The 23,511-nt window shown below is 45.8% G+C and overlaps 1 long non-coding RNA gene across 1 annotated transcript in view; it reads right to left on the bottom strand.

The window, feature by feature from the left end:
- Positions 1–2,259: 2,259 nt before the first annotated feature.
- The window catches only part of LOC117877103, a 60,879-nt gene continuing 39,627 nt past the window's right edge, over positions 2,260–23,511 (bottom strand). Inside the window, exon 3 of the long non-coding RNA XR_004645608.1 lies at positions 2,260–2,705. This is a non-coding gene — a long non-coding RNA (uncharacterized LOC117877103). The remainder of the gene's footprint in view (positions 2,706–23,511) is intronic.

Raw genomic sequence — 23,511 nt, 5'->3', positions numbered from 1 at the left:
TATTGATGCTACCAGCTGGCAATTTTTTTTCAGTTCAGGGTGAAAATAGTTACTATTTCCTCTAGGAGAGATTTCTTTTCATAGAAAATCTACTTTTTCTTCTGAAAAAAAGGGCAGATCTGGTGTGGTACCCGCACAGGGCACGTGTACTGAATTCCTGTTAAAATGAACAGAAGCATTTATTTAGAGATAAGCCCAAGCTGTGAAAGTCCAGATTTGCATCTAATTCCAGGAATTACCTTAACGTGACTTGGGCTCACCTCGACAATTAATACTGTGGGAGGACAGGAGAGGAGGAGGAGAGATATTGGCACATAACATTTAAATAGCATCATACTGGAAAAGGTCTGAAATCCCTCTCCCCCCACACACACTCAACCCCACAGAATTAGGGAAATGCTGGAAGTCCAAACCCAAACCTGAATATCGCCTGTTTTTTATAATGGGGCAAACCAAATACCTGCATCTCGGGGAGGTTTGTTCCAGAACCACTTTATGCAGTTTGTGCCCCTCTCTTCTCTAGCTCTGTATAAACCACTTTCTGCAATGTTCATTGCCCTTTTGTCTTTTGGCCCCTTGTTATTTTTTTCATCTCTCAGGCCAGTACCATTAATATTTCTGCTTGCCCCGATATTGACTCCAGGATCAACGTTTTCTACAATTGTTATTTCAAGACACTGTAGCAATTTTTGTATGAATACGATTTCCATCCGTGGTGCACTCACTTCCTGGGTCCTGCCAGAGCAGACAGGCTGATTGTGATAATCTAGTCTGGTCTTTTAATAGCCCGGACCATAGATCCTTACCCTGTAATTCCTGCACCAAGCCCATATCTTGTGGTTGAGCTAGAACTTATCTTTTAGAAAGGCATCCAGTCTTGATGTAAAGACTCCAAGTGATTAGTTTCCAACACCTAAATTTTGCACCATATTACTAGTCTGAATTTATCTACGTCAGCGTCCAACCATTGGATTTCCTTATATCTTTTCATGTTAGATTAAAGAGCTGTTTACTACAGTGGCATAGCTTGGATAGGAGAACTGGGTAGGCCCCAGCTTTCAGGTGTGCAGGCAATGACAGGGGGCCCACCTCGTCCCACAGAGGGAGATTACAGTTTTGTGGGGCCCTGAACCAGGAGAAGTGGGGGGTCCCTCCACACCCCTTCCAACTGCAGTCCCCCCCATGCTCCTGCCAGGGAAATGAGGTTGGGGTGCAGGGGCTTGCCCCATCCAGCGCACCTACCAGGGAGCGGGGTCCAGGTGTGGGGGCTTTCCTTGCTCAGTGCTCCTGCCGCGGAGCAGGTTCCAACCCCACTCTGCCCAGCGCTCCTGCTGGGGAGCAGGGTTGAGGCGCGATTTGTGTGGGCCTGGATGCTAAGTGGGTGGGCCATGGCCCATCTGTGGCTACTGGTTTACTACCAGAAATCTCTTCCCCATGTGGGTACCTGTAGACTAGTGATTCCCAAACTAGGGGCACGGCTTGTTCAGGGAAAGCCCCTGGCGGGCCGGGCTGGTTTGTTTACCTGCCGTGTCTGCAGATTCGGCCGATCGTGGCTCCCAGTGGCCACGGTTCGCCGTTCTCGGCCAATGGGAGCTGCAGGAAGCGGCGCGGGCCGAGGGACGTGCTGGCCGCCGCTTCCCGCAGCCCCCATTGGCCTGGAGCAGTGAACCGCAGCCACTGGGAGCTGTGATCAGCCAAACCTGCGGCCGCGGCCGTTAACAAACTGGCTTGGCCCACCGGGGCTTACCCTGAACAAGCCGTGCCCCTAATTTGGGAACCACTGTTGTAGATCATTTCCAAGCTACCTCTTCACCTTCTTTTGAGTAAATGAAATTGACTGAGCTTCTAAAGTCTCTCTCTGTGAGGCATGTTTTCCAAACCTGGAATCATTCTTGTCTTGAAGTGAAACTGACTGGCTCCATTGGCTGCATCTACTTCCTTAAGTGTAAAACCTCCACAGCTTTTAACAAGGTGAAAAAAATCAAAAATTGACTCAGTCATCTATGAAGAATTGATTTTTGCAGAGAGGCCTTTTTCAAAAAACAAACCCTCTGTGGTCCCCAAACTGGAATAGGAACTCAAGTAACTTAGATTTTAATTATTTAGATCGTCCTTCCTGACCTCCTGAATTACACAAGCCATTTAATTTTATCCCCACTGATTCCTGCATTGAGCCCAATAACTTTTGGTTGAACGAGAGCGTGTATTTTAGAAAGACATCCAGTCTTGATACAAAGACTCTGACTGATGGAGAATTTACCAGTTCCCTTTATAAGCTGCCCCAATGGTTAATTACTCTGGCATTAAAAATTTACATCTTATTTCCAGTATGAACTTCGCTGGCTTCAACTTCCAGCCATTAAAACGTATTATGCACCTGTCTTCTAGATTAAAGTTGGTGCACAAGCATCTGGTATATAGAAAGAAAGAATAGGTCCAACACTTAAATATTTGCATGTTTTTTAGTTGAGGGGAGAAAGGGTGTATTTGATCTGTGTGATCAAAACACCTGATCTGCGTGCACCAGTAAAGGTTGCATGGACAGATCCACACACATACAGAATGACATATGGTTGCCAATCCCTGCATTGGATACACAAATTAGGTGTTACTTGAGTATATACAAAAGTTGGCCCATTTTCCAAAAGGACAGGCCCAGTTCATGCAGTTTCTTATCTTCAGCTGCATCTTTAGACATCGAGGCACTGTGGGGAAAAACAAAACAAACCACTCTTAACTTCAAGACTAATAGCTGTCGCAACAGAGATCCATCTTTTCTTCCTGGCTGCATTGGTTTACGGTGCACTGCAGGTAAAAAAGGGAACTTCAGCCATGAAATATTGAAAGTCTGACTCCAGCACAAAGAACCCTTACAATTTAATAAGAATCCCTCTTGATGCTTCACAAGCTCTTTCATGGATTTGACACAGTGCCTCCAGGCGGAATAGATTACACTGGCTACCAGACACTCTCCGAAAGTGAAATGCACTGGCCAATTTATTGAAATCAACTAACCATTCCATTATCATTGACTGGTGGCTTAGATTTTGTAACCTGAGGCCAACCTTATACTTCTTCACCCTTGTGTTCCTGATGAAATGAGTGATAGGTGTTACTCTTTCTCCCTAAAATGGCTGGCACACAATCTTTGACTGCGAGAGTGGGTTTAACCAATGTATATGTATATGGCTCCTGCAGAGGAGTGTTGTGTACTTTGTGATCATACAAAGTGAATAGGGATACGCTTACCTACTTCTAAACCCATGCTCTGAAACCCAAGCGCACAACCCTTCTTTTGCTTCTGCATGGTCGATTCTCTGGTTGCAGTGAACTGATACATCCAGTCGTACTGACTTCATCACCCTACACACAGTACATACTGCACAGCAGATCAGCTAGGACTGGCTGGAGAAGAGACATTATTTCCTCTTACCTGGGTCTATGGTTTTTCAAAGGAGCTGGCAGGGCTTTAGTAGATATTCAGCTAACAGGAAAAGGGAAATGCCTTTCACAGGGAGCAGCAATACTGGTAGATAGCTTGCCGCCAGGCTAACATGCTTAATCACTACCAGGAGATATTCTATCAGGCACCAGTTAGCAACAAATTCATTATTAGGATTCTGCTCCAATTCCTTAAAGAGATTTGAATTGGTAATAAATTTGTGGCTGGATGATAAACTGACAGATGATACAAAAAACAACAGCTAGACAAATGAAACATGTCAGGACAGCCGAAAGCGTGATATGAATACACCAAATAAATGGAATCCGAAGGTATATTAGTGCCCCGGGTCTGGAAAATGGCCTAACATTTATTAAACTTGTCTTCTTCCTTCCATCATCCAATTAAAGTTCTCACTTATTAAAAGGCTGCCTGGACAACTTTCCTTGTTCTCTGTAAACTGTAAAACTTTACTGAAATCTGGAATAAACAATGAAGACTAAAAATCGACCACACAGTTTGAGAACCTCCAGATGCAGGGCGATGTGGTACTCATCCTACAGGGTCCCTGAGAATTACAGATGGTGGAATGATGGGAAAAGATATCCCCAAACTGCTTCTGTTGCCCCGGAATTTGACATTCCTGCTTGAACCCCAGAACTTGACAGTACTGCAGTCAGCCATTTTGTATGTTCTGTCACTGCCAACTGAAAACCAAACATCACATAGCTAGGAATAATCTTACGCCTTTGTGAGACAAGGTCAGACAGCTGCATACAGACGAAAAAGGCTGGGGACCACTGATCTAATTAATAGTAGTTTTAGATAAGAGCAGGCTTGCTTGTATCAATCATTTATCAGATGGAAGTTGCTGTGTTCCCACTGATTTATTCCTGACATCGCCTGGAGTGACATAGTTAAGTTACCACTGTTTTGGGTTCCGAAAACCCTGGGTAACAGTTCAACCAATCTAGCTCCCTATATATAGTTCCATCCCCTTTTTGCTTCTTCTCTGAGCAGCTGGACAACTGACTTCTGAACATACAAACTGTTTGTGGGGGCACTTTCAGATGATTGAACCCTCCATTTGTCAACAGAGCTACATAGTTCACACCAGCTAAAGAGATGCCCCTCAAACTACTTCCAGTGCAGGTTTTCATGCACAACCAATTGTATTTGTTTGGAAACTAAATACAAACAAGAGCTGTCACTCTTTCCCCTAGATATGTTGTTTTTTCATAGTTGGGAATCAAAGGTGTTCGCTATTAGGATACAGGAAAAACTTGGGATAATGATTTATTTTAACTATTCTATGGGCTCCCTCCCCCCTTTTTTTACTCAATGGATTTTTCTCACAAACTAGCCTAAGACAGTCTACTTTTATGAGCCTAATTCAGTGGCTAGATCATCAGTAGCTTTGCACCGGCCCATGGTTTTGTATTAGCTATGTAGTTGGTTTTTTAGTTCAAGCACAGAACGAAAAGGTTTGCTGGGTCTTCTGCTGCCTCCAATCATAATGTTATAGAACGACAATATAAAACCAGCCATTTGGAAAAGGTTTTCTTCAACCCTTAATGTCATTTGGGTAACGACAGAGCTCAGGGTTATAAATGATTCTTTGATCTTCGGAAGGCTTGCAAATGAGCAGAATACACTTGAATTGCAATTCAAATGACCTGCAAATGCTTGCACACATCACCGTGCCCTTTGAAGCTGCAGGATTTTGCATTTGTTAAAATTTAATTATTAATTAAATTCAAGGGATGTGGGGAAGAAAAATGATCAGCAGTGGTTTAAAGCAAGTGTGGCTAGACATTACATAGGGATTGAACTTTGGATGACAACTTATTCTAAAAGAAGTCACAGAGCAGAACCGAGTGAATAGTCTGAAGAACTATTTGTGAGTAGTTTCACGGCTGCTAAATAGGAGTTTGCTTTGACTGTGCGTTAGCACATGTTTCTATTTGCTTTTCTGAACTGCAAGAGACTGACGTTGGTCTACCAGGAAATATTTCAGATCCAAGGGAGGAGAGTTTTAGTTTTAGAAAAAAATTCCACCCAGCCAGATGGAACTACTTTCCTCAAGAACCGGAAACCAGTCAATTGGATGGGTTAGGCAGAACAAGCTGGGGAGGGACATACCTGTTCCTGGAACTAGAGGATCTCCCATGGGGTGTAAGTAGCTTGGCTGAGGAGAGAGGAAGGCGGCTTTGAAAAAAAAGATCAGTTTTGGGGGAAAGAGTCCATTACCATATTAGATTAAATCATCTAACACCTGAGGCTTGGACACCAGGTTGAGTGGGGAGAGATGGAACTCCCACAAGACAGGTCAGAGGCAGAACCTCCTCTTTGAACATGTAAGATTTATTTCTGCTTTCTGTGACTCAACAGAGGATGCATTATCTATTCAGCTTATGGGAAGTGTAAATCTAGAATTTCTTTTAAACTTTTAAACTCATTTCCCTCCATTTTTTAAAAAAAATCTTGTTTTACGGGATATTCTACAGTTGTGTGAGAGTTCCAAGCAGTTCACTCCAAGGGGATAAGGACACTTCAGCCTTGAAGGAGAGTGTACTTTATGAGATCAAAGATACCTCTTCAATCTCAGTCCAAGGGTATGTGGCACAGGTTTCTTCCAGCGAGGTGTGTTCTAGATGGCTACAGGGGGCAACACTACAAAGGAAGCACCAACAAGCCTAAGGAGACAGATGAGCTGAAGTGTCGTCAAGTCATGTGAATGCTTGTGGAATCCAAGTTTTCATATGAATGTTCTCAGAAAGTGAACTTTGGTCCACTAGAGTGGACAAAATAAAATTAATTGTGGGCAGGAGCAGTAGTTTAGAAGGTTTAAGAAGCACAATCAATGCCAGATCATGTAAGTGACTGATCACACAGGGTGGAATTCACCCTTGTAAAGCACAAGACCTGGGTCAAAGGCAAAATTCCCGTTAACTTGAGGGGACCTGAGTTAGGCCAACACTGAGTGCTTTTGAATATTCTACCACCAGGCAGGTTTTTTCATGAAAAAATAAATATTAGGAAAGACTGTAATGTTTTTAGCTGGAAACAGGGAGTAAAACCCAACACTGACCAGTGAGCTCTGCATCACAGCACCACCTAAAGATCGGCAAATAATCCTTAACAAATAATTGGTTTGATGAAAACTTTATTTTCACAACTTGTCCAGATCATGTTTTTCTTGAATTTATTTGTTATTCACAGTTTTTCATCATATAATTTCCATGGTGAACTTTTGATCATTGCAAGTATTTGTTAATCCACTTTCAGGCTTTGCGATTGCACATTTTGGTCCCACTGTATGTTTCTGTTCCATGACTTCCATTGGATGGGCATCGCTCTGAGAAATAGGTCTCCCATGCAAACAGCGCTTACTAGTTGAAAATGTTGCTGTCTGTGAATGTTCTGCAAGACTTGCTTAAAATGTGCTGCGATTGTGAACATTACCACCAGCAAACCAGTGAGCAAAATATTCTTAAAAGAAGGCAAACACAGCCAGAGCAAATTGGCTTCACAGGCTATCGCTGAAGCCAGGAAGTTTGCAAAGATTCAAAGAGGAATGGGACGTTTGTTCGGATAACCAGAACATCCAGATTTATCACGCAGTTAATGCTAACAAAGAGTATGGGAAGGAATGTAAATCTGGTGCTTCAGGCCTTAAAGCCAATCTCTAACTAGTAGGGATTGGGATGAGAACTTCACGGAGAGAGGATTACCCCACATTGGCCTTTTGTGGGCTTTCCTGCCCCTTCCTCTGAAGCATCTGACCACTGTTGGTGAGAGAACACTGGACCATGGGTCTGATCCAGTCTGGCAATGCCTGGGTTCATACATTTGAAAATTATGTGAATATTCTTTGTTTTGTGACATGCTCCTCTCTAGGGTGATGTGCACCCATTTCTTATCTGAGAATAATTGGAATATCCCTTTTTGATGGTCTATTCCAACCTAAACTCTTGGGGTTTTATCTTCTTCTGGTCAGAAGATGGAGACAGAACAGGAAAGCTTCTGATGGTGCCATATTCTCCCATATAAGGGCATCACCATCTGTCAACCTTCAGTTGTTCTCTGGCTGGTGGAGAAGTCGCTCCCCTGAAGGCTGCTGCTAGAGCAGAGAAGAATAGCGACTCGGGGGCCTAAGGGAAGCTATGTGATATGCTCTGGTGTGTAGTTGAATGAGACATCAGCAACATGTGGGCCCTCAGACCCTGGTGGAACATGCTATCCAACATGGGGGACCCAATTGTTGTTGAAATAATTCAGTGACTCTGACCTTTTCTTTACCTCAGATGCAGCTTACAGAATGGACTTGGCTCTGAGCTGTGACAAACAGAACGATCCTCCTTCACAATCACAAATTCACTGGCTGAGCCCCACCTAACCTCGAGTCACTCTTGAGCTCGCTGTGTTTCCCCTCAACGAAGTGGCAGACTGCCTGAGCTGGCACTAGGCTGACACAGATGGGACTGCCATCTGCATGTGCTCTTTGACAGTTGTTGGGCTTAGTCTTTTGACAGTGGAGAAGGATAGGAGGGAAGGACAGTAGGCCCTTGAGGGTGTTTAATAATCAGAGGAGTGGGTGGGTGAGATTCGGTGGCCTGTTATGTGCAGGAGGTCAGACTAGGTGATCATGATGGTCCCTTCTGACCTTAAAGTCTGTGCGGTTGTCAGCCAGCACTAACCTATGCTGTTCTTGAAGGGGCTTCCTTCCGATCAATGGGACTCTGGACAGGGAAGGGGCGGAAGAACAAGTGGTAACGTCCTTCTATATTAAAATTGGTTGATTAATCAGAAGTTTCTACAGAATGTGTGTGCGTTGCACAGGAATATCTTTGGCCAACTTTCTGTTCAAGGATTTCGCTCGGTTTGGTATTTTTTCCATACTGAATGTTTTTAAACGGGCTATTAAATTGTGGGCTGTAGCCATGAGATTTCACGAAGGCATGGAATACAACAGTAGTGTGAACGTCCTCTCCCCCCAATTACATTTTTGAGGTACGGTAGATCCGCACTGAAACCAACAAACCACGGCGTCTACAACTTCCTTAGCTTTGTCTTAAGGATGCCGGGCTAATTGTAGGGGCTGCAGCTAGCTGTAATGAGGTATGAAATGAAAACGCCTTCCCCAGCACACAGAAAGAAGTCACAGTAATTTGTAATCACTTCTGGGCTGCTGTGCCAGTTGAAGCATTGTTCAGTCAAAAAAGCTCATCAATATAAAAGTCCGTCAGGTAAAAGAAAACTAATGTGTTAGTTTCAAGATGGCTGTCCTAGGCAGCTCATTTAGAGAAGAAGGATGGTCCAGTGATTAGGTCCCTAGCTTTGTTCTTAGAAGACCAGAGTTCAATTCCTTGAGCCACCATAAACTTCCTGTGTTAAGTTGGGCAAGACAGTTAGACTCTTGACCCTGGGGGTGGTCAATTTTTTTGTCAAGACCCAGACTCCAGAGAAACATTTTTCACACCACAAGTGTCCCTGTTCAACGAACACATATGAAGCTGTGTAATATACCCAGGGCCTATTGCAAGGAGGACATGAGAACAGCAAAACAAGGACATTGGACTTCAGAAAAGCAGATTTCTGCCAACTCAGAGAAATAGGCAAGGTCCCATGGAAAGCCCAATTAGGAAGAAAAGGAGTTAAAGAGGCTGGCAGTTTTTAAAAGCTGTAAGACTAGAGGCTCAATATTAAGCTATTCTAATGCAGAGGAGAGATAAGAAGAGACACAGAAGGCCAATGTGGTTGCATCAGGGGCCTGTTAGTGATCTAAAACCCCAAAGGGATCAATACAGGAAATGGAAGGAGGGGCATGTCACAAGAAGTAGACATGGGAATAGAGCGAGCGTGTAGGGACAAAACCAGGAAAGCCAAGGCAAACCATGAGTTACAGCTGGCAAGGAATGTTAGCGACAGCAAGGTGGGGTTCTTCAAATACATCAGACAATAACGAAAGATCAAGGACAGGGTGGGCCTGCTGCTCGATGGAGAAGGAGACCTGGTAATGGAAAAGTCACAGGAAGGCAGAGCCGCTCGATGTCTACTTTGCTTCAGTCTTCACACAAAAAATAATATGTGACCGGACGCTAGCAAAGTTACAGACAATGAAAGGGAAAGGATTTTTAAAATTAAATTAATGGCGATATCCCATCTCCTAGAACTGGAAGGGACCTTGAAAGGTCATTAAGTCCAGCCCCCTGCCTTCACTAGCAGGACCAAGTACTGATTTTTGCCCCGGATCCCTAAGTGGCTTCTTCAAGGATTGAATTCTCAACCCTGGGTTTAGCAGGCCAATGCTCAAACCACTGAGCTATCCCCCCATACAGATTGGGATAAGTAAAGGATATGTCAGAGTTCTTCTGACCAATTTGAATGAATTCACATCAACAGGGCTGGGTGATATTCACCCAAGAATACTGAAGGAATTAGCTGAAGAAATCTCGGAGCCACTGGCAATAGTATTGACAAACTCATGGATAACTGGAGAGGTCCCAGAAGACTGCAGAAGGGCTAACGTAGTGCCTTTCTTTAAAAAGGGGGGAAAGGAGGAGCTGGTAAACTACAGACCAGTCAGCCTGACCTCAATACCTGGGAAGCTACTAGAGCAATGAATAAAACACTCAATTTGTGAATACATGGAGGATGAAGGGGTGATCGCTAGGAGCCACCCTGGATTTACTAAGAACAAATCATGTCAAACCAGCTTGTTTTCCTTCTTTGACAAGCCAACTGGTTTGGTGGATAGGGGGAATGTGGTGGACATAATGTACCTGGACTTTAGCCAGGCTTTTGACACAGTCCAATATGGCATTCTGACAGGTAAGCTGGTGAAATACAGGTTTGAAGGAGCTGCCATTAGGTGGCTATATAATTGGTTAAACAACTGCAAACAAAGAGTAGCTATTAATGGAATGATGTCAGATTGGAGGGAGGTCTTAAGTGGGGTTCCACAGGGATCTGTTCTGGGTCTGGTGTCATTTAACATTGTTATTAATGACCTGGATTTAGGAATAGAGAGCACACTGATCAGATTAGCAGATGACCCAAAGCCAGCAGGGTTGCAAACAGTTAGGAGGGTAGATCTAAAATTCAAAGGCATTTTGATCAATTGGAGAACTGGGCTATAGACAACACAATGAAATTCAACAAAGACAAATGCGAGGTGCTACAATTAAGGAAGAAAAACCAAATGCCCAGATACAGAATGGGGGATAACTGGCTTGGCAGCAGCTCTGTTGAAAAGGATCTGGGAGTTGTGGTGGATCACTCAACACGAGTTAACAATGTGATGCTCTTGCAAAAAAAGCGAATGTAATTGTAGGTTGCATTAACAGAGGCATAGTGTGGAAGTCACGGGAGGTGATAGGAGCACTCTACTGAGCTCAGCTAGAGGACTGTGTCCAGTTTTGGTCACCCGGGTATAGAAAGGATGTAGAGAAACTGGAAAAGATCCAGAGGTGAGTCCCAAAGATGATCAAAGGGATGGAATGCAGCCATACGAGCAAGGGCTAAAGGCACTGGGTATGTTTAGACTCGAAAAGAGGAGATTAAGGGGGGCATAATAGTGATCTCCTCATCGTCAGCCACTGGACCCCCACCCACCCACTCAACACTGATGGGTGGGCGGGACCCGGCCAGCAGCAGTACCTGCCAGTACTGATGGGGAGGGTGGCGGGAGACAGAAAATACGGAACAATTTGTCCATTTTTAAGAAAAAGTCGGGACACCTGCTGGAGGGTTTAAATACGGGACGGTCCCTTTAAAAACAGGACATCTGGTCACCCTAATCACAGTGGTGGGTGCAGAATGATTCTCTCGCAGCAGTGGCAGCTCAGAGAAGTTCCACTGAGGGTGACTTTTTTTCAAACTTCCTAGTGAGCCACTCGTTTTGCTTTGGGTCTCCTAGGGTACGTCTGCACGGCAATAGAAGACCTGTGGCATGGCCAGGGCTGGCCCAGGTCAGCTGACTTAGGCTTGCGGGGCTGGAGCTTCAAGGCTAAACCTTGCAGTGTAGACATTCAGGCTTAGGCTAGAGCTGGGCTCCAAAACTCCACATGGAGGAAGATCTCAGACCCCGCGCTCCAGCCCGAGCACATAAGTCTACCCTGCAATATTTAGCCCAAACCCTGCAGGCTCAAGTCCATTGACTCAGGCTCTGAGACTTGGTGCCGCAGGTTTTGGATTACACTGCAGCTGTACCCCTAGTGTCTATTATCTGTGAAGGGCATGACTTGCCAGGGAGTGTGGAGAAGAGAAACATGCTTTGGCATGGAAGCACGATTCTTCCTAAGCCATGGCGCCTTTGCATCCAGGGAGGTGACTCCGTTAACCCTTCTCAGCTAACCTCCAGCAGGAACCGATTTCTATGAGTTGGTAAGTACTAAGCCACACCAGCTGAGATCTGCCCTAGCAATGTCCTAGATCTGGATCCCTACGTAGCTGGTTTTTCTGAGGTACGTATACACAGTGGGCCAGAGATTAAGCTGGTTTAAATGGCCACTGCTCTCCTGAAGTGATTTACACCCGCTGAGGATCTGGCCAAGTATAGTTGCTTTGCAGTTTAGAAAAAGTTTACTTGAAAATAACACAATGTCTTCCTTAGAGTAGAACATTACGGTCACTGGTCAATTCCTATGTGTCTTTCCAATCCCTTGACATTTTCTGTCTTGAGCACAGTATTACAACAGTCTTACCTGCTGGTTCGTTCCCGTATTGACACATTTTCTAACAACAGCTGACATGACTGACAGCTGATCCCTCTCTTGCTTTATTTGCTATGAAAGGTTACTAACTGGAGTGGAATATATTTAGAAAGTCAGACCTTTGGCCTGAGATATAACCTTTGTCGCGCCAGAGGAGAGAAAAGTTGCTTTCTATATTGCATATACTCACACAGTATTGTGTGGAGGGAGCCCCTGGTAAGACTGGAATTGGGAGTGAGGCTCTCAGGAACTGAAGCCAAGACATTTTTGTTCAAAGGGTTCCCATTTCATTGCAATTCCACACATGGCGAACGTACCATTGCACTGCAAGTGCACAAGCAATGGACTGTTCCAATGGCTTGTTGGACGGGAGCTGCCATAAGAGAGACCAGAGCTATGGGTTGGCTCTCACTGCTCAGAATGGAGATGGTGGGACGCCCAGGCAGTACGTGGTCTCCTTCTTGGTGAGCACAGAGTGGAGCTGGAATGGGGCCTGGCTGTTGTTCTGATGGATGTGGGAGCAGCATTTTTGCTCTGGGAGGCGACCATGTTTTATGCCAGCCAACCCCAGGCTGAGCTAAGTTGGAAAAGTGACCAAGAATGAGTGACTAGTACCTTTCCTTGGAATGACATATTGTTAGGGCCCTACCAAATTCACGGTCCGTTTTGGTCAATATCAGGGTCATAGGATTTTATAAATAATAAATGTCATGATTTCAGCTATTTAAATCTGAAATTTCACAGTGCTGTAATTGTAGAGGTCCTGGCCCCAAAAGAAGTTATGGGGGCGTTGCAAGGTTATTATAGGGGGGGTCGTGATACTGCTACCCTTGCTTCTGTGCTGCTGCTGGCAGCAGCGCTGCCTTCAGAGCTGGGCAGCTGGAGAGAGGCGGCTGCGAACCAGGAGCCCAGCTCTGAAGGCAGAGCCGCCACCAGCAGCAGCACAGAAGTAAGGATGGCCTGGTGTGGTATTGCCACCCTGACTGCTGCACGGCTGTATGCAAAGCTGGGCCCTCAGTCAGCAGCCACCATTCTCCGACCACCCAGCTCTGAAGGCAGCAGCACAGAAGCGAGGGTGACATGGTGTGGTATTGCCACCCTTACTTCTGCACTGCTCCTGGCAGGGTGCTGCCTTCAGAGCTGGGTGCCCAGTCAATAGCTGCCGCTCTCCGGCCACCCAGCTCTGAAGGCAGTGCAAGAAGTAAGGGTGGCAATACTGTGACCCCCCCTAAAATAAGCTTGCAACCCCCCTGCAACTCCCTTGTGGGTCAGGACCCCCAATTTGAGAAACACTGGTGTCCCCCATGAAATCTGTATAGAATAGGGTAAAAGCACACAAAAGACCAGATTTCACGCTCCGTGAAACATTTTACATGGCTGTGAATTTGGTAGGGCTCTATTTATTGTGAATGAGTGGCCACTGCTGGGCAAGCCGTGGTAGCCTCCATGTAGTCCTGCAAGCAGTCTATGGCCTCAGTCTCCCCTCTTGGACTGCTCAATAAACACCACACTTCTTTCTGTGGCCAAAAATACCCCTCCCAGGGGTCTAGGCTTTGGAACATAAACATAAAATCTAAATAAAACTCCAAGCCCCAAATTCAAGTCCAACAAAAATCCACCCGAAGCCCAAGTGTCTCTTCCTACCTGGGGCTTTCCTGCTTTGGCAGGCCACTCCCAGGCCCTACCTGGCTGGAATGTCAGTCCCAGCTCCCGGACCCAGGAGTGAGGAAGCTCCAGCAGAAACAGTCTCTTGTCTCCTTTAGTTCCCTTCACTGCAGCCTTCTACTGCTTTGATAGGAGAATCACTTGCTCTTGCTCAGGTGTGCCTCTTTAGTCATCAAGGTTGGCTGGCCCCAGGCCTCCAGCCCTTAAGAGACAAGCCACCCTGTTACACTTACCTTATGCTTCATTTACTACTGTACCTTAGTGATGGCATATACTGACTTACACTACTGCTGGTTAGATCACCGGTACCCCAGCAAGTGTGTGGATGCTTTAAAGCAAATGGAGAGAAAGTGAAGGGGCAAGTCTACATCCAATAGATATATACACATGCACACACACTTCATCCAGCCCTCTTCCCCAACCACATTAATCCCCTGCAACACATTTTTTTTAAAAAACATGGAGATATACCTATCTCCTAGAACTGGAAGGGACCTTGAAAGGTCATTGAGGCCAGTCCCCTGCCTTCACAGCAGGACCAAGTACTGTCCCTGACAGATTTTTGCCCCAGACCCCTAAATGGCCCCCTCAAGGATTGAACTCAAAACCCTGGAGTTAGTAGGCCAATGCTCAAACCACTGAGCTGTCCCTCCCAGGAGGGAGACATATACAAAGAAATTGAAATCTCTGTCCTGCAAATGCATTGGCGATCTTACATAAACCAGAGGGTCTCAGACTTTCCCATACTGGAACTGTCCCCTGGATGCCTCTCCCATCTCACCAGGATGCAGCCAGGTCCCATTTAGCAATATGGGAAGGGCAGGTGGCCATGACGCCATCGGGCATTGCTAACTCTTCCCCCATTCTCCTGTAATGGCTCCTGCTGGCAAGAGCTTTGGGCACGGCGTTTCTTTGCAGAGAGGGCCCGGCACCTCCTCCATGTTCTGTTTGTGCACATGCACACTACAGATCAGGCTCAGTGTTGCAAGCCTTGAGCTGAGTAGATGGAGAAGGCAGCACTGCAGCTGCTCTCTCGGACAGCAGCGCATATGTCTGAAGAGGGAGACAGGAGAAAACACTCCCAAGGCAAACGCAGAGCCACCGATGGCCCCCCGGCCTCTTGAGAGCAGTGGCTTGTCCTGTTCCTCTTTCATAAGTTAACTCCAGACTTGTTGGTTTGGCTCAGATTCTCATCACTAGGGAAACGTGAATTTCCTATAGTTTTTCTGTGTGCTGGGCACAATGCCAGGCCATGGCCTGAGATTCGTCTCGTTGTCTTTTTCTACAGTTTTAGACGCAGTACATTTTAATCATGTGGCTTGAGGGCAATCAAGTTTATAAAAACACCTGTTTGGGTTTTTTTTATTGCTAGCTACAATCTTTTATTCACTTTCCTGAGAAACAGCTTTTAATGAAACAGGCTTTTCTTCCATTTAGGATACGGTTGTCAGGAGACCGTGATGGGCAATTCATAATTACCTCCTTCTCCTCTTGCAAAACATTTACCACCCTTGTTCTTTAAACAAACATGGGCCAAATGGATCCCTGCTGTAACACTACAGACTTACATCAGGGATGACTCTGCTTCCATGTGTGTATGAAAGCAAGGCAGGTCACCAGCACTTACCCCTATGCCACCTTGTCGACTAGGACTAGAGACATTTTCATGAAACCGTCACCACACAAAAAGAGCTTTAGACCTTTCACAGATGACAATTGCTTCAGGAAGGGGATTATTAACGAGGGGCTAGGTAATTACTGCATGCAGCATTATTTATTTGGATTACAATAGAGCTGAGAGATCCCATCCAGGATCAGGGTCCCATGGTGCTTAGGGGCTGTACAAACAACTAATGAAAAATACAGTCCCTGACCAAGAGAGCTCACATCAGGAGTGGTGGAAACGCCCTACAAGTGAGAGGGCCACAGGCGACCAAACCATAGCCCCACCCTGTGCTGTGCCACCCCTTTTCCCCGAGTTCCTCCCCTCCCGCCACCCCTTCCCCCTCTTTCTCTGAGGCCCTGCTCCCATGCTGCTTCTTCCCCCAATACCCTGCCCCCCACTTGCTCCTCTCTGCCCCCTCCTCCTGTCGCTCGCCCTTATGGCTGGTAAAAAGTGGGAGGGGCATGGCCACCCTGGTCACCCCTGTTGTGACACCCTGGCTCCCATTTTAGTTTTGTTGACAGGACACAAGAGGCAGATGAACGAGGGCTGCATGGGAAGTGTAGCAAGGACAAGGTAACAGTAAAATGAGCACATTCTGTGATAATAGGGAGTAGTCTGAGCCACCTAGCCAGGGTGAGCAGGTGAGATTGTGTAGGAATCATGGCAAAGTTGAGTCTTCAGAGGGATTTGAAAGCGTTGTCTTTCCAGATTTTGATGGGCAATTTTCCCACAAGTAAAAGGCAGCATAGGGGAAAACATGGGAGAATGATAATATAGGTAACTCTAGGATGGATCAATCCCATGCATTTCCTGATGGTTGTTGAACTGGTTACTGTATATGATGCACTGGGTACCAAAGTCTGATCGTGAGGGCTGCTAAACTATTTTAGCTCCCTTTGAAGTCAATAGGAATGGAAGGTGCTTAGTACATCGTTGATCAGGCTCCCAGGAAGCAACCCGTTTCTAGCAGTAATATGCCTCCAATACTGACAATAGTAGTGCAGGCCTGCACATGAGCTCACGGTAGGGGGTTTGGGTATGACCAGCAGAGCTGGCTGAACAATGGAAAAATATCTCTGAAGAATTTTGCTAGATTTTGTCCTCCATATTTCACTGACATTGTCCAGGGATCTGATGACCCCTAACGAAGTCTCCCAGATTGGGAAGGATCCAGATTCCTTTACATGAAGCAGCAATGAAAAATAAATAAAGACAGTCCAAGAATTAAAAAAATAAAATCAGGACACATGCAAAAGCATTTGCTTTTCCGTTAGTTAGTGTCTAACCAGAGTCAAAGAAATCCAGATTTGGACTGAAGAAAAATACACACAATTAGCCAGGGCACTAATGAGATCTTGGGTTATGGCAGGTGTTTCACTGTGACAATTCTTGCTATCAGATAGAGACTTTGCTGAATTTTGGTCTCCTCCTGCCCACCAGAGCACTCTTAAATACATAGCTTGAAGGTCAGAAGGGACCATCGTGATCATCTAGTCTGACCTGATGCATATTGCAGGCCACAGAACCTCACCCACTCCTGTGACAGACTCCTAATCTCTGGCTGTGTTACCGAAGTCCTCAAATCATGGTTTAAAGACTTCAAGTTACAGATAATTCACCATTTACACTAGTTTAATCCTCCCAGTGACCCATGCCCCAAGCTGAAGAGGAAGGTGAAAAATCCACAGGGTCTCTGTCAATCTCACCTGGGGGGAAATTCCTTCCTAACCCAAAATATGGTGATCAGTTAGACCCTGAGCATGTGGGCCCAGATACCTGGGAAAGAATTCTCTATAGTAACTCAGAGCCCTCCCCATCTAGTGTCCCATCTCCGACCATTGGGGATTTTTGCTACTGACATTCGCCAATGGGCCGCATGCCATTGTAGGCAATGTCATCTTATCATCCCCTCCATAAACAGAGCACTGAGGAAGGGTACTCTTTTAGGAGTTCATGGTCATAGCCTACAAGACCCGTTTCCCAGTACATTCATAGATCTCATCCCGTGTTTTTCCTCGGTGCTGCTATATGTTGCATATTTGGGCTATGGAGATGTTCTCCTTACCTTGTGCATCCCTGTAAGAAGAGCTGCCTGGGAGATGCCTGGAACTAGAGTTCCTCAGCCCTGATGGGCGTTGGGAAGTATCTTTAACTCGTGTGCAGTCATGGAGAATGGGGAAGAGATTTATCATGGTACCCATAAACCACGGGGAGCACCTATATGCAATTACTGATACTACATAGCTCTTGTCACTTAGAGACAAGACAATAGAAGGCAAAGCTAAAGCAGTTCTAGCTACACAATCACTAAAGCAGATCATGCCTCTTGCCACTCTTCAAGTTCTTAGCAAATCAGAGTACAAATCTGTGTATTAGCTTTCCTCTGAATCATATACCTACCTGCTTTGATCAATTTTAGGAGTGTGGCCTCTTGCCCAGAGTATAAATCCAAACTATGTTCTGAGCCATTCCCTTTCCCCTAATGACCCAGGTGTTGGCCACTAATTGAAACCGCAAGCTAGAAAGCAGCACATCAATGCTTCCGGAGGTGTGTGCTCCTTGTTCAGTCAGAGTTAGTCCTTTCTCCAACACTGCCAACGTTCTAACTAGACACCAAACAACCCACCGAATTTCCATCACTTTGGAGGGGTCAGGAAGGACTTTGACACCGGACTGGGTTATTTCTTTGTTGGGATAGACTCAGGATATTCCTTCCTCACCTGTTTCTGTATATTTACAGCATGCTCTGATGGTCTGATTTTCAGGTGTGCTGAGAGTTCCCGTAGGAGCCAACAGGAACATTGGTTTCATCATCTCACAGAACCAGGCGAGGAGTTACTATGATTGCTTTGAGCCAGGACAGATGCTCAACTTCGAGAGCTGGGGTCACTTCAAGAAGGCTGTCGGATTCTGGCAACTTTAACTCCCCAAATGTGTTCAGTTCCTTTATAAAGATCATGTTCAGGGGCTGTCTCAAATTCAGCCTCCTCACATGGCCATGGCTTCTGAAAGGCCACATGAATGTAGGTCTCAAATGGGAAACAATTTTCCCATCCTGTGAGAATTTTCAAGATTTTGAAAAAAAATCCCCCTCTCCAAAGTGGGACAAAAAGTCAAAATTGCAAAAGTTGTCATCAGCTGAAAGTAGGGGGAAAAAATTCAGATTGAGTCAATCAGAACATTTCATTTTGATCATTTCTAAATGTGTTATTTCGGTTTTGACTTTTTCATTTCCCCCCAACTTTAAGTATAAATTAACTATAGTTTCAAACCAAAAATTTGTTTCAAACCAAAACAGGAAAATAGGACATTTTGACGAATCCCCCCTTCTGCCCACCCCATTTTTATTTTAATCAGGAGATTAATCAAAATTGACCCTTCTCTGCAAAGTTTTGGGTTTGGGGAATCAGCGATTTCAGGGGGACAAGATTTCCATTGGAAGAGTCAATCCTGACCAGATCTATTCAAAACACCAGAGGCTGGACAGCGTCATGGCCGATGCCTCTCTGCATGGCAGGGGTGATGTAGAAGTAAGTATCTGGAGGAGGGAAAATGTCACCTCGCTCTGGGGAGCGCAGGGGAAGCCTGCTAGACATGCTACCTTTGCAGACAATGTAACACCCGCTCCCCTTTGCACTCCACCATGCAGCCCAGCTTCTCCATCACTGAACTATCACTGAATCACTGGGGCAAAGTGGCAAATCTAGACTGGATCCCTTTCTGGCAGGTTTGCTTTAGCTAAACACAAGTTATTAGGCTCAATGTAACTGGGCGACATCTACGGGCCTGTGTTAAGCAGGAGGTCAGACTGGGTGCTCTACTGGCCTCTTCTGGCCTTTAAAATCTGAGTCGGGGGTGAGGACGTCGATGGGCACTGAGAAAAGCCCTGTGCTCCAGAGAAGCAGCTCAGCGATCTCCAATCCTTGTCTAGAAAACACGAATGTGCACTGGTTGAATTAATGTGGACGCTTGTGTTGATATAAAAGTGGCTCGCTGCAGTTCATGTAAACCTCTTCCAAATCAGCGTAAGCAAAACCAAAATAAAGCTGGGGCTGAAACTGAATGAAGACGATCCAGACAGCCTCCTGCACTGGTTTAACTGAATCTGCTTAAAATCATTCCCTAAATGAAACCGGTGGAGTTCTGGATGTAGAGAAGTCCAGGACTTCAGCAGCTAGAGGGATTAGACACTTGTCCAGATCCTCAAAGGTGTTTAGGCACCTAACTCCTATTAAAATCCATGGGAGTTAGGCACCTAAATCCCTTTGAGGATTTGGGCGCCAGATACCATGGTGAAGAGCTTGGGACAAGAACCTTCATAGAACAGAGTCAGGCTACATGAAGCCCCCAGTGGCGAAACTTACCGTGGCGTGATCTCCCTGCTGTAGAGCTGCAGGTCTCAATGTACGTGCCCAAGCATATACCCAATCTCAGTAGCCAGCAATTACTCTTTGACTCTAATTTCCGGCTCCCGAACCTCAAAGGATTCAAGACATAAAATGAAAAACTATTGGTTTCAATTAACTCTGCTTGCAGAAACCACACATTTCATGTGCTCGAAATGGCTTCAAGAAACAACTGGAAAAAATAAACTGTAGTTGGGGGAGTTTATTGCCCTCAATTCCAAGCAATGTTTCCATTCAATAATGATGTCCAATAAATTCTAGGCGATGTTTCCAATTAATAATGGTGTCCAGACTCCCATATTACCTGTCACTGAGGATTTAGTAATATATGGGCAAATTACTTTAATTCTTCTAAGTTCCCATTAGCATATTAAACTACAATTATAATATTCTCATATTTCAAACATTCTGATGTTTTTACCACATAACGTCTCTTTCTCTTTTACCGCTTTCCATGAGGTCTGCAGAAAAAAGTGCACTCATCTGCATAGCACTTTATTGGCTTCGAAGGGGCTGAATTTGCTATTAAGAAACCAATATTTTACCGTCTACACCAGAAAGGGACAGTTTTAATTGCGCCTAATACCAGGTTTGGGTTATTTTTTCATTTTTCAAATGGCTTCAGATTGGTTGCCGACAGGAAAAATAATTGACTGTCTCCAGATCAATAGGAAAAGTGATTTTGTTTCAGGGCAACCGCACTGGAGAAAGTCAGCTAGGGTGTCTCCCATTAGACACCCAGAGCCAAAGAGCAGGTCTTCAGTAAGCAATGCTGGGAACCATGTAGAGACAGATTGTACCGCCCAGGGGAGAAAGGCAGCCCCTGTCCCCAGCCCCTTCTGCAGCTCGGGTACAGCTGTCCAGACCTGGGTCCAGGCACAGGGAAGGGGAGGTCAGCAGCTGTGTACCTGATACTCCCCCCTGAGCAGGTGGGCTGGAAGGAGATGGAGTGGGCTGAGAGGGGGCCTTCAGCAGAGCTGAGCCAGCACAAGGTGGGGGATATACTAGACCCAGGAAAGGGCTGTAGCAAATTATTTCCCCCACCCAGGAGCAAAGAGGCAGCAAAGGAGGAATTGTGACTGCGTAATAATTCCTCCCTGAGGCAGTTCTGCTGTGCATCACTCCTTAATCAGGGCACTGAGCAACACCTCACTATTAGCTTGCGGGACAAAACCCATCCTCTTCTCCAGCATGGGGAAGGCAGCAGGAGCCATGCAGCAAAAGAGGGGGCCAAGACATGGGAAGTCTGTGCATGGGATTCAGACTCCACAGCTCCACAAGGAGCCCTTCCTCACCCTGGGAGGGGGATTCGGAGGAGACCAGAAAGAGAATGGGGGTGGTGGAGCCCCACCGACATAGAACCATTGGCCCTGGGGCCAAAAGAGTGGGAATACATGGTCCATCATGGCAAAAGATTAACAGCGGGGGCCTCAGGATTCCGTACTAGGTCCTGTGGGCTTTTCTAAATATGTTTATAGGTAATAGGAGGGTGATCAATGAAGTAGTTAAATGCGCACATGACACAAGTTATTCAGGTTAGTCAAGTCCAGAGAAGACTGTAAGGAACTTCAGAGGGGTCAAACCAAGCGAGGTGACTTGGCAACATGATGGCCAATGAAGTTCATTGTTAATAAATACAATGTTTAATAGGCCGCAGGTTTAAAACAAACAAAAGGAAGTATTTCTTCACACGACGCACAGTCAACCTGTGGAACTCCTTGCCAGAGGATGCTGTGAAGGCCAAGACTATAACAGGGTTAAAAAATGATGTGGATACATTCATGGAGGATAAGTCCATCAATGGCTATTAGCCAGGATGGGCAGGGATGGTGTCCCTAGCCTCTATTTGCCAGAAGCTGGGAATGAGCAACAGGGGATGGATCACTTGATGATTACCTGTTCTGTTCATTCCTTCTGGGACACCTGGCATTGGGACACTGTTGGAAGACAGGATACTGGGCTAGATGGTCTAACCCTTTGGTCTAACCCAGGATGGCCATTCTTATGTTCAAAGTAATTCAGATCGGAGGGAAATTGCTGAATAACTTGCACTCCCTACAGTGCCCTACACTACCTGAATTAACTCAGGAAAGGGACCTGCGTGTGATTGTAGACAATACAATGGAGACCTTCACTCAGTGTGGTCAGAAAAGCAAACAAGATGCGAGGATGCATAAGAAATGGAACGGAGAATAATATGGAGGATATCCTAATGCCTTTATTTAAATCAATGGTGTGGCCTCATTGGGAATCCCACATGGAACACTGATCACCCCACCTCAAGAAGGGGGTACAGAAAACGGTAACAAGAACAATCAGGGCTTGGAAAAACTATGAGAGTGAAAAGACTGGGATTGTTTATCCTAGAAAGCAAATAAACAAGAGGAGACATGATAAAAGTCTCTAAAATGAATGATCTAGAGAAGGGGGAAGAGGAACTTCTGGTCTCCCTGTCTCATAACATAAGAACAAAAGAACGACCATACTGGGTCAGACCAAACACGGGCAGCTCTGTGTTTTTTGCCGCCCCAAGCACGGCAGTCAGGCAGCGTTTCTGTGGGAGGTCCACCCCAGTCACGCGGATTCGGCAGTGGTTCTACGGGTGATCTGCTGGTCCCGCGCCGGCATACCCACCGCCGAATTGCCGCCAAATCCGCAGGATCAGTGGACCTCCCTCAGAAACGTCGCCAACCGTGGCCTGACTGCCACCCTCACAGTGACCAGCAGGGCGCCTCCCGCAAAATGGATCCACCCTTGCTGCGCTGGTGCCTGGAGCTGCCCCTGAGACCAAAGGTCCATCTAGCCCGGTATCCCGTCTTCTGACTATGGCCAATGCCAGGTGCTCCAGAGGGAATGAACAGAACAGGTAATCATCAAGGGATCCATCCCATGTCGTCCACTCCCAGCTTCTGACAAACAGAGGCTAGGGACACCATCCCTGTCCATCCTGGCTAATAGCCATTGATGGACCTATCCTCCATGAACTTATCTAGTTTTTTTTTTTAACCCTGTTACAGTCTTTGCCTTCACAGCATCCTCTGGCAAGGAGTTCCACAGGTTGACTGTGTGTTGTATGAAAAAATACTTCCTTTTGTTTGTTTTAAATCTGCTGCCTATTAATTTCATTTGGTGACCCCTAGTTCCAGTGTTATGAGAAGGAGACACAAGGACAAGCGGACAGTGTGGAGAAATTCAATACTGCTTTTTGCCCCCCCCCCCCAATGCTTATAGACTGACTATACTCATTGCCACATTATGTCATAGAGGCCACAACTTTACAATATTCAAAGAGATATTGAACATTTCTATGAATAACAAGAATATCCAGAGTTATAATAGCTAAAGATAATAAAAAGTACTGGGAGGGAGATATCTGATATTTCGGAGTGTAAACCAATCTCTAACTATTGGGGATTAGTGTGAGACCTTCATGGTGTATGTGTGTGTGTGTGTGTGGGGGGAGGACAGATTAACCCACATCTGCTTACTGTGGCATTTCTTGCACCTCCCTTTGACACATTGGGTGTTGGCCACTGGCCCCTAGGTTTGATCCAGTATGGCGATTCCTATGTTCCTAATTGCAGCCCGTTTTTCTCAGGTCAAGAAAATGGATCC

Source organism: Trachemys scripta, chromosome 4 (genome assembly GCF_013100865.1).
Source record: "Trachemys scripta elegans isolate TJP31775 chromosome 4, CAS_Tse_1.0, whole genome shotgun sequence".
Lineage (NCBI taxonomy): Eukaryota > Metazoa > Chordata > Testudines > Emydidae > Trachemys > Trachemys scripta.
The sequence above is the reverse complement of the archived record's forward strand: the minus strand, read 5'-3'. Positions and strand labels throughout refer to the sequence as shown.